This window comes from Macrotis lagotis, chromosome 8 (genome assembly GCF_037893015.1).
Source record: "Macrotis lagotis isolate mMagLag1 chromosome 8, bilby.v1.9.chrom.fasta, whole genome shotgun sequence".
In the NCBI taxonomy this organism is placed as follows: domain Eukaryota; kingdom Metazoa; phylum Chordata; class Mammalia; order Peramelemorphia; family Peramelidae; genus Macrotis; species Macrotis lagotis.
In genome coordinates, this window is record NC_133665.1 from 164,447,668 (window position 1) to 164,460,262 (window position 12,595).

General features: G+C 36.9%; 1 protein-coding gene and 1 long non-coding RNA gene across 2 annotated transcripts in view; one reads left to right on the top strand and one right to left on the bottom strand.

The window, feature by feature from the left end:
• LOC141496322 (uncharacterized) overlaps positions 1-4,576 on the top strand; it is a 31,527-nt gene extending 26,951 nt beyond the window's left edge. The window contains exons 5-6 of the long non-coding RNA XR_012471005.1: positions 3,723-3,882; positions 4,322-4,576. This is a non-coding gene — a long non-coding RNA (uncharacterized LOC141496322). The remainder of the gene's footprint in view (positions 1-3,722; positions 3,883-4,321) is intronic.
• Positions 1-12,595, bottom strand: part of TAFA1 (TAFA chemokine like family member 1) — a 544,623-nt gene that overhangs the window by 60,267 nt on the left and 471,761 nt on the right. The window lies entirely within an intron of this gene.

Genomic DNA, 12,595 nt, shown 5'->3' on the forward strand with positions numbered 1-12,595 from the left:
ATTTTTCAGTTTTTCTTCTTCAGATGAGTTCTACTTCAGTCACAAGAACTCGGGGCGGGGGCAGACAGAATAATTTTGAATGAGGAAAGATGAGAGAGCAAGAATAGTATTTTCCTTTTTGGATGATAGCCAACATTTTGTTGGCATTTTGATCCCCTGCTAATAACAATTAACATTTATATATATGGTAGACCAAGTGTTGTGCTTCATAATTTTTATCTCATTTGATTCTTAGAAGAACCTGGGTGAAATTATTGTCTTCATTTCATAGCTAAGGAAACTGAGATTAAGTGATTTGCCCAGGGTCCCATAGTTAGCAAACGTCTGAAATCAGATTTGAACTCAGTCTTCCTGACTCCAAGTCCAGTGTTCTATGAATAACACCATCTTGTTGCAGGGAGCTCATCTTTTAAGGTAAGAACAGACAAGATTCCCAGCCCTGCTCCCTAGAGTGTTTCCTCCAATTACTTGGAGCCCTTGAGTTGCACTTTGCTGATCAGAGTATAGGAGCAGGTTACATGGTCTTTTTCTATGAAATTCTATCAAGACCTAGTTCAATTCTTTCCCCTTCCCTTAATTTAGTCTTAAACATCTTGATCAGAATTGTGAAATTATCTGTATATATTTCAACTGAAAGCCACTACCTTGTGATATAATATCAATCATTGATTTCAACTATTATAATACATGTTAACACCTTAAAAGAAGTGGCATGATAGGGTATAATAGAGAATCAGTCTTACTGCCAGTGAGAGTTGGGTTCAAATGCTTCTTTCACCAGACCAATCATATAGGACGCATTAACTCAAAACAGAAGGAATTCAATTAAACAGCATATCCAAATAAATAACAATGCAATTTCCATTCCCACCTACCCACAATGCAAATCCCTTAACTTCCTATAGTTTTTTTGATTCTTTAAAGGCAATAAATTGCAGAGAGGGTGCTGATGTTCATTTACACGCAGAGTTCTCTTACAAGAGCATTCCCCATACCAAGAAAATCAAGTAAAGATGTTATTCCTATTACCTTTCCATCCCCCAATTGGAATTTAAGCTGCTTGGGAACCAAAGTAGTCTTATCCCTAATAAGGCAATTTTCCTTCTTTCCTTCCTTCCTTCCTTTATCTTTTCTTTTTTCCTTTTTTTTTTTTTTGGATTTTTGCAGGGCAATGGTCTTAAGTGACTTGCCCCAGGTCATAGAGCTAAGTCAGTATCAAGTATCTGGGATCACATTTGAACTCAGGTCCTCCTGACTCCAGGGCTGGTACTCTATCCACTAAGCCATCTAACTGCCCCCTTTCCTTTATCTTTCTCTTCCTTTCCTCCTTCTTTCCTTCCTTCCCCCCCTTTCTTACCTTTTCTCCTTCCCTTTTCTTCTTTCTTCTTTAGTTCCTTCCTTTCCTTTTTTCTTTCTTCTCCTTTCCCTTTCTCTCTCTTTCTTCCTTTCCATTTCTCTTCCTTTCTTCCTTCTTTACACCTTTCTTTCTCCCATTTTCTCTTTCTTTTAGCCTTCCCTCTTCCCTTTTTCTTTTTTCCTTCTTTTCTTTCCTTCTCCCTCTTTCTCCTTCCCTTTCTTTCTTTGATCTTTCTTTCTTCTCCCTTTTTCTTTCTCTTCTTTTCTCTCTAGGTTTCAGGTTTCTCATCTTGTAAGAGGTTAGACTAAAGAGCATCTCAGGTTCCTTGGAACTCTAGATTCATCCTACCAAACTTAGGATAGCTATCCTTTCCCCCTCTAACCAATGGGTTTTTCCTTTTTCTCTGTTGGCTCAATAGAAGGGCTCAACAGAAAGAGGCAGGTCGACCCTAAGAAGAGTGAACTTTGGGATCCTTCTTCGACCCTCAATGACACTGATCATCCTACATTATTGCCATAAAGTAATGGTTAATTACTGCACAGAGAAGATAAAATACCTTGCCATCTATTCATAACTTGAACAGGTTTAGCAAGACATCTTCATTATGTATCCCAGAGCTTGTGGTTGCTCAGGTTACACATGAGAAATTTATATTATTAATTTACCCATTGATTTGATTTCACCAGGGATAGCTTACATCATGAGTTCTGAATGGGGGATTTCCACAAATGCAGGTTCTGTCTGGGGAGAACATGGCGATGGAATTTCATTGCATTGATCGTATTACTTGATAATACCCTCTATCAGCTGCAAATATTTTTGTGCAGTTCTCAGAAAACCAGAACTTGGTTCCATTTATTTAGTTCTCATAACTGGGGCTTAGTGGTATTTGTTCAATTCTGTGGACTAGGATTTTATAAAAATGAACATTTTAGGCTGGGAACATCTTTTCCTTTGTCCTTTGGCAATATAATGGGGAGAAATCAGTCAGGGCTTGGAATTGTTTTTTAAATCCCATTCATTCTGTTAAGGAGATGTAAATTCTCAGCCCTAAGAACAAATTAGAACAATCCAATTTTTGCCCCAATCAATTGAATTATTCAGAACATACCAATACTTGCTTTGGACTTTAATTCTAAATCTATGATCATAAGAAAATAAAGTTTAAAAAAATCACCCAATGTCTATGCTTAAAATAAAAAATCCAAAAGTCTACTTGGAGGAGTTCTATGCAAGTAACAAAGCAGCGCATTTAGCTTCCATATGAGTTGTTTGTAGTTTGGATAGTAGGGAATATCGCAATTGAAGGATAGGATCATAAAAACTTAGTTTAGATCCAGAAAGAACCCTACTGGTCATCTAATCCACATTCAGAAGAAGGAACTGAATCAGTCAAAATTTATTAAATATCTATTGTATGTCAGACCTTCTGCTGTGTGCTGGGGAAACAAATGCAAAGAATAACAAAAAAAAACAGAATCAGTAAAGGAGTTCACAAAAGTAACTTGCTCTAAATCACTTCTTATGCCAGTTTCAATGTTCTTTCCAGGAATCATATTGTATTTTCTATGTACTTTAACCAATATGGCTAGGTAGGTCCCAATTTGTGCAACCAACGAATCTTCTGAAGTGGCTAAATGTTTTCAAAATTATGATTCGATAAACTATACTAAGTTGGTTCCAGACCAATAGAAACATGCTGAGTAAATTTGAATAATTTTATCACTTCATAGGATTCGTTATTCATACTAATTGGGATTTGCACTATTTCAGGTATTTTATGAATGTTTCATAGTCTCTTTATGGGAACAAAAACTCTCTATTTTGATGCCCTCCTCCCCATTTTGAGTTTCATGTGGGTACATGAGCCTTGATAATAACATTGATCTTGTCATAGGATGACATGTGATTCTCATCTTGTCATAAGATGACATTTTCTTTTAGACATAAAGGCCAGGTGGGGGGGGTGGATTTATATTTGTTTTTCTATGGGTAGGGAGAGATTTGCAATAATCCATTCATTCTCTCTACCCTGGGCACATCTGTGATCTGCTTCACACAGCTGTGAAGTTGTTGGTAAAGGGAGTAATCTGAAGTGATGGAAAAGAACACCAGGCCAAGTGTTCAATGAGCAAATCACAGCCATTCTCCTGGCTATTGGTACTAGTTAGCTCACTAGTCAGTAGACTGATGCTTGATACCAAGCAACACTAAGGGGACACTAGAAGTATCATTAGACCTAGCAGCTGGTAGTCATAAAGGCTAAATAAAAATTATGTATTCTATACACCTTGTCTCATTTTATCCTTTTAACAACTGTGTGAGGTAACCAGAACAGACAATATTATTGTGCTTTATTTTATAGAGGACAAAACTGAGGTGGAGCCAAGATTTGAATTGAATACTCTTTCCCTTACACCATGATGGTTCCCCATGTTCCTAAGAAACTGAGATGGAGCCAAGATTTGAATCTAATGCTCTTTTCCTTATACCATGATGGTTCCCCATGTTCCAAAGAAACTGAGGTGAGTCAAAATTGAATCTCATGCTCTTTCCTTTACACCATGATGGTTTTCCATTATTCCTATCTCATATTCAAGGGGGTGACAAGTGCTAAACAAGTCAAGGCCAGCTTTGACCTTCATAGTGTTCCACTTTCTTTGGTTTCATTGTACCAATGTGTGGAATAAACTGCCATTCCATTTCTCAGCTCCTCCATAATGAAGGATAGAATGGAAATGTTATAGTCATTCTGCAGCCATTCATCTGTAGAATAGCCTGGCTCTCACACCACGATGCTGCTGGATGTTAGGTTAACAGCGGTATCCTCGCAACTGCTATAACTTCTGAAATTGATGTAGCTCTTGGCTGAGAACATCTGTTGCCTTGCTTTGCCTTCCATCCAATGCACAAAAGTCTTAATTTCCCACCACAGTCATTCTCAGCTAACCTTTATTTACACAGGTCACCCTTTCTGGGATTGGAATCCACATCTGCAGCAGATACCCGAGGAGAGATGATTTAGAAACAGCTGGACCTTGATCCATAATAACAGGAAGTATGAAGCAAAGGATGAGACTGCAACATGAACAGTTTTACATTAATTGCCATTTAGACGATGGGACTGATGAGCAGAATTTCAGGAATAATGTGTATTCAGCCTGACAAAGAGGCCCTTTTTTATTATTATTATCGAGCACAATTTTAGCCTATTGTTGTTGCTCGTCACACTAATTCTTATGCCAGATGCTTATGAGGAGTCTACTGCCCATTGCCAAATGACCAAAAAACACATTTTCAAATTTGATAGCATTGCCATGCTGTACAAATCATACTATAAAGAAACAATGATCTGTTTTAATATTTTCAACTAGGGGAACTTGTCATTCTAGGTTCTCAATGATCCTGGAAGATTCATGTGCCCTTCCCAACCAACCATCTCATGGTAGGAAAGAAAAAAAGTGAAAGGAAGGACCTTGACCATTCTGGACTGGTATTTTGATCTGATGAGAATGAAAAGTGCCTCAATGAAGGTTGGCATTTATACTGTGGACTACTTCTGTCAGTCTTAAACATGCCATATATTCAGATGGAGACATTCTTACATTCTAAAGTAGAAACTGTCAGTCCTCAACCCAAATTACATGGGTGGGAGGGGAATTTGGGGGTGGTTACCTTGTCATGGCTGTAGCTATTTGGGGGGGCCCTTTGGCACACACACATACACACACACACACACAAACACACAGAACAGAACATTTTGTCATTCCAAAGATAATTCAGAAGGTTAGCAGGTCCTCATCTCTTAGGACTGACAAGGCTGTATGTATTTACAATCTTTCTACAAAGAAGTTGCAGCATAAGAGGGTAGAGAAACTCATCTGTGGCTACACAGAGTGCTTCAAATGAATTTGCATTCCCATTCAGAGAAGCAAATGGATGGATCCGATGATTGGCAACTGTAGGATTCAACATTCGCCGCGGCTCGCCCTCTTCAGGGACATGCAGAATCGATTGGACAAGAATGCTGTGTTTAAGAACTACTCAGGGGCACTTCCAGTAAAATGCTTTAAATAATGATCGTCCAAAACAGGTGAGACACTTTGTAAATGTCAGAAACATCCTAAATATGTTAAATGGGAGCATTCCGTGTCTTGAAAACAACATGGGTGATTTACAATCAATTTTACACATGCATAGAACTGTCTGGCTGATGGCTTCAGAAATCTCCTCTGAGGCATGAGGACAATTCAGTTCTATTCCATTGGATAAGAACACCTACTATGCGCTCTTCTCTGCACAGCAGTAGGGGGCATGGACAAGGGAATAAACAGTGCTTTCATGTCCATTATGTGTCAGGCACTGTGCCATACTTTTATAAATATTACTTATTTGATCCTCACAACAACTATTGATATAGGTGTCATTATTATTCCCATTTTACAATTAAGGGAACTAAGGTAAGTTAAGATGAAGTAACTATGGCAAGGTCACACAGCTAGGAAGTGCCTCAATCTTTATTTGAACTCAGGTCTTCCTGAATCTAGGTCCAATTCTCTTTCCACAGCACCCAAACCTCCTCAATTTACCTTTTTACTTGAACATGAGAAGAAAATGAGTTAACATTTTCCCTTCTTTCTGGTAGTGATGCAAGTGAGAAGTGGCATGGTCACAAGGTGAAGGATTAGCAATACCTCTTCCTAAGAATTTTGATCATCTATGTGAATAATAGCTAATATTTAAATAGTGCTTTGTGGTTTACAAAGGCTCGCACACACAGTGTCTTTTTTGGAGTGCCATTTTATATTTTTATTATTCTACATATTTCTACTTAATTTTGATTTAGAATTTGTGATGATATACATATTACTTTTTGTAGCCAGGGGTTATTGATATCCTTTCTTTTTACATTGCCTAGATTTTACTCCTAAATTCATCTCCCCTTCCCTTCCCAGAGATCCATCTGATATAAGAATTTGAAAAAAAAGAAATAAAAATTCAGCAAAATAAGCTGATACATCAGAAAATGAATAGCTAATAGCTACCATTTATGCACTTTAAAGTTTGCAAAATGTTGTATATATATATATATATATAAGCATATATATATATATATATATATATACATATATATATATGTGTGTGTGTATAGTTTCATCTGATCCTATTTTTATTCCCCTTTTTACAGCTAAGGAAATTAAGGTTGAGGGAGTTTCAGTGATTTATCCATCATTAGGTACATTAACTGGGGCAGAATTTGAACTTGGGTCTTCCTGGTTCTAAGTCCAGAGCTCTTATATGAAATGTTCTATGCTTGACTCTCAACTATAGAAGCGAGGCAGATGTATTCTTATACTTTTTTTCTTTATTATACTGCAATTTTTGTCTTAGATTGTTTTGTGATTTTTGTTCTTTTCGCATTGTTGTAGTCATTGGATATGTTCTTTTCCTGTCTCTGCTTACTTCACTCTGCCTCTGTAAATCTTTCTATGTTTCTCTGTATTCCATATGTTTGTTTGTTACTGCACAGTAATATCTTATTTCATAAAAGTACAACAAATGTTTAAGTTACTGCCTTCTTTTCCCCCCTGTCAATGAGCGAGCATCTAGCTTGCTTCTAGGTCTTTGCTGCCACAAAAACTGGTGGTCCAGTTGCTTTTTTACATTTTCTCTTGATAACTTATGAGAAAGATTAGTGGGAAGGCCCCACAAATATCCATGTCAAAGCAGTCGACTGAAGGGTGTCAGGTCGACATAGATATGAAATGACAAAACAGATCATTGTTGATGAATATGGAGCCTTTCTTTTTCTCAATAACCTTCTTTTATATCCTGTCAATGAATTTTCTGGGAAAATGAATATAGGCATTTTAGTCATTTTGTATAATTCCAAATTATTTTCCCTAATAGTTGTCCTGATTTGGAGTTCCACTAAAAATGCATTATGTTTATCCATATATCTTCAAACACTGACTACTATTTTTGGTCATTTTTTGCCTGTTTGTTGAGTTTCAGGACACATTGGTGGTATGGTGGATAGAGTGCTGAGTCAGAAAGATTCTTCTTCCTGAATTTCAATTTAACCTTAGGCACTTTAGCTGTGTGACCCCGGGGGAAGTCATTTAACTTTGCTTGCCTCAGTTTCCTCATCCTGTAAAATGAGCTGGTTAAAGAAATGGCAAATCACTCTGGTATCTTTGCTGAGAAACCCCAGCCCCCAAAAGTCACAAAGGCCAAAGTTTTTCCACAGAGTTTTCATGACTGAACAAAACCAGTAACAATTATTTAATTTGAACACAACAACCCCATAAAGCAGATTTATTATCATCCCTGTTTTCTAGATGAGGAAACTGTGAACTCAGATACTATTAGTAACATGGTAAGTCTGAGCAGGTAGGTAGCTAGCAGTCAAGGTTACATTTATATTTCAAATCCCCGGACACCAAATCCAACCCTCTTTCCACTGGAGTGGTAGGTAGACACTTCCCCAAAGTAATCTTTTTTTAACTTCCTAATTATATACATGAGGAAAAGGAGGGTCAATGACTTGCCCTAGGAAACCCAGGTAGCAATTTGGGCTTTGAGCCAAGATTGCCCAATGATTTTTCTAATATTTTTCTCTTTTCTAATACTTTCATTTATAGATAAGAAATTTGGGGCTAAGCAAAAAGCCCAGTTGATATAAGTAAATTGGAGAAAATCACATATTTCTATGTACTGTAATATTCAATTCCTAATATAATAAACAGTCTAAAGAGTATATTTCATAAAGAAGGCTTAGGAACCAACAATTCCTGTGTACACTTTCTAGCCCCAGATCCTGGAGAGTTGGTTCCCTTTTGAATGATGGTGGAGGTATATATCCTTACAAACCATATAAGAAAGCCAATGTCATTATTTCATAGTCATGAATCATGTTTGTCCTGAAAGAAGTATTCTTCCATTCCACCAACCAACTTATTTGCCAGAATCACTGCCAATAGTTTTTTGGCTGCTTGTAGAAAATTAGTTTTACCCTCAAAGGACAATTGTTGGCCACAGATGAAATGACCCCAAAGAATGGGCTGCTGCAATTTCCAATGATGATTTAGAGACAGGATGCTTTGGCATAAACATTTTGGGAAAAGGTATGGCTATTGCCACAAGCTTTCTCACCAGAATCCTTTGAAGAAGATAATATTTTTGTGGATGTGTAAATCTTGGCACCATTCTTGTGTCCACACTTAGATGGCCATTTTAGAGTAGGAACCAGTAGGATTCTAGTAAAGGTTTAACAAATTAGTTCTTTTAAAATAAGTCTATATGACATTTTTATGTTTAAACTAGTTTATTAACATTTTCTTTAGCACTTTCTTAAGTCTAGACATTCAACAAAACCTTAAGTCTCATAAAATGAGATTTGCTGATTTCTAAGGTATAAATGCTCAAATTGAAAATTTAACAATTCACTAATTTGAACTTCAAAGGACACCCCTTGTAGGAAAACTATTACCTTGTTTTTCTTAATTCCTGATCTGGGTTCTCTTCTTTTCTTGCTCTATTCTATCTTATTTAGTGAATTCATTAGCTCCCAAGGGTTTGATTATATTTCTATTAAAATCATATGATTATTATATCTTTAATCATATCTTTTAAATCATATTTTTAATCACATATAATGTATATATCAATACATATATTTATACACATATTCACATATTCATCCATAATCTTCAGAACTATAAAGGTATATTAGCAATTGCCTTTGGCATAGTTGGACTAGAGGTTCTCTAGGCATCTCGAATAATCACATTCATTTAATCAAACTAAGTTCATTATCTTTTCCCCCTCCAGTCTATCTTTTTCCTTCTTTCCTTTTACTGTCAAAACCACAATCCTTGTAGCGTCACAACCTAAGATTCATCCCCAACTTGTCACTCACTTATGCGACATTTCCAACTTCTTGTCACATCTTATCATTTTTGCTTTCACAATCTCTCTCGTCTACATTTTCTCTCTGTTCCTATAGTCTTCATCCTTGTTTAGGAGTCATCACCTTTCATCTTATACTACTGCAATTTGTCTCTCTGACTGTGGTTCTTTCTCATTCCAACCCATCCTCCACTTAGCTACCAAAGTGATTTCTCTAAAATGTAGGTCTGACCATGTCATCCACTTACTCAATGAGGTCCAGTGACTCTCTATTATCCCAAGATCCAATCCACTGGTCATTTACTGCTCTTCATACCCTGACCTCTTCCTACCTTTTAGTTTTTACATTCTACTCCCCTCCATGGTCTATAATTCAGCTACACTGGCAGATTTGCTATATCCCAAAATAACATTTGATTTCCTACCTTTGGACTTTTGCACTGACTGCCCCCTTTTACCTCCCCCCTCCCCCCTGAACTTGAAATGCTCAGCCCTTTTATTTCCTCCTCAGTTTCCTTGGCTTTCTTCAAGATTCTACCTTCTGCAGGAAGTCTCCACCAATTTCCTCCAAATCCTTGCTGCTTTCAACTCTGAGGTTGTATTCAAGCCACCCTATATGCTTGTATTTACTTGCCTATTTACAGGATATAGCCCAACCCCACCCACCCACATTACTATGTAAATTCTCTGAGGGTTGAAACTAGGTGTTTTTTTCTTTTCAACTTTCTTTGTAGTCCAGACACAAGGACTAGCACTTGGTAAATGCTCAATGTTTTAAAAGAATAAATCTCCATTCTTAGAATACTTTGAACACAGTAGGCCATTGATCTATGTTTATTGGTAGGAAGAAAGGAAGCCGATTGGGAAATCAATATAGATCCCCTCAATATAAGCATTCATTCAGTACAGGTAAGCTCCAGAAATGCTATGAGAGCTATGTGGTAAATATGATCAGACATTGCAAAAGGCAATAGGAGGAAAGGAGGGAGCTGTCGTTGGCTCCTCATAATCTAATTCCAACCAATCATGGTGCCCTCACTACCTTGCTATCAACTCTAACTAATTGTATAATTTTCTTACCTCCCTTGTTTGGCTATTTGTTGCTTATAATTTATTAAAAGGGAACTATCCTTCTTAGGCAATTTCTTAGGAGCCTGAAAGAGTGATTCAAAAAGAAAGTTTGAAAAAATGAAGGAAGCAGAGGCCAAAGGCTAAAAAAGTCATTGAGATGGTGGGATGGGGGGGGGGCAGAGTGGGAAGAGGGAGTAAAGAAAATTACATGGGATCCTGACTGATGGCAACTTGTAAAGGACCTTGGTGCAACTTTTATCTCAGGTACTTTGTGGCTGTGTGATTCTGTTTAGCCATTTAACCTCTAGGGTCTGGGTTTCTTATCTGTAAAATTGGGATGATAATATTTTACATTGATTGTTGTAGGGATAAAATGAGATAATATCTGTAAAGTGCCATGTAAATGATTTTTCCCTTTTCTTCAGAATGGAGATTCATAAGATTTTTAAGAACAACAAGAAAAAAGATAATCAGAGAGAGTAAACAATTGAATGCCATCAGAGCATGTCCTCCCACTCTAATACAACACTTGATTCCTCACTAAAATACAATTGAACCCAATCTGTCATCCCAAAGAAGAGTTCTTGCTAGCTCATTAAGGTTTACAAAGTCTCTTCCCTCTGAAATTATTTCCAATTATATATGTGTATATATATACTTTTAATATAATTTATCCTATTTATGCACACACACACACACACACACACACACACACACATATATATATATGTATATCACACATGTACATATCTTGTTTGTAAATAATGATTTGCAAGTTTTCTCCTCCTTTAGATTGTGTCCCCCTTGAGGGAAGAGATTTCTTTTGCACTACTCTGTAGCTTCAGTACTTAGCACACAGTAGGCCCTTAATAAATGTTTGTCAATGGGATTTTATTGAGCAAAGAAGTCAATCCAATGCCCAAGGTTTGCTCCCTTTATTATCCCTCCCCTGACTCCAGGGATTCTGGTTTAGCCAATCTGATGATTTAAGTATTTAGTCCAGAGGCCTGCTTCCCTTGTATTGCTTCTCCTAGCTTGAGATTCTGGTGAGTGCAAAAGTCTAATTAACTCTATGTGTCCCTCCCCATCCATTCATCACATTTAAGACTAAATCTGTTATCTCAAATGGAAGAAATACTCACTCTGCCTCTGCAGGAGAGAAGAATTTGAGGACCAAATAGTAAGCTTCCTTGTAGACATTTGGCTCCTATCCACTGATTAGAAATTGGGGATTGGAGTGTATAATTCAGTTGAATTTCATTTTCAGTCTTTAATGATGACTTTACATAAACTAGTTGTGCTTATCATTGACTCTTCTGCTTGTGAATTATGAGAGAGTCCTGAACTCAAAGCAATAAAGACATGGTATTTCTTTTTAATTTTTATCCCTTTGATTACAGGAGTGACAAAAATATATGTTCCAATGTTATCCTCACATTAGGTTGGGTAGAACCTAATTGTGGGGACATAACTGAGCACATGAATAAAAAATTGTATAAACTGCATAAAATAGATTTGTTGGGTTCTGTATTGTTGGAAGAAATGCCTACTTTGATGAGATCATAAATCGATTTGAGTCTTAGAGTGGAATATGGATTAAAAAAGAAGAGGGAGCCTGCTGGAAACAATGGAAAGAGCACTGGTTCTAGAGACCAAATTCCATCTGTGATGCTCACCACTTGTATGATCTTGACCAAATCACACTACAATCCTGGCCTTCAATTTTCTTACCTAAAAAAAAAAATGAAGGGACTAGATGCTTTAGTTGAGTCCTAGAGACTTTTCCAGTACAAAATCTATGATCTTATGATATAAGGGTTAGATCAAAGATAGATCAGTTAGATAGATGGTTATGTAGAGTCACCAGAAAAGAGGTGATCATGACCTAAATTCTCTTTTATCACTGAGAAAAGCCAACATAGATTTTATATTTTATATTTGATTTTGTCCTGTAATTACTGAAATCATGATTCTTTGTCTCAACATAGTTCAGAAATTTACTTTTCCTATAAGGATTAAGTTTAGAAATCCAGTTCTCCTGCTAATCAGTGTTCCATTTTTGCCTCAAGGAAACTGGCTATCCTTGAGGGATGCAGACAGACAACAGGAAATCAGATCCAGTATCTTTTTACCCTCTCTAACCTTCAAGAATGTCTGGAGTGCTGTCCTAAGAAGTGCCATCCACTATCTCTAAACTTGCAGGTAGACTCAACAAGTGAAAAATTTCTTAATGATTGGAGGAAAGGTGGGAGTTGT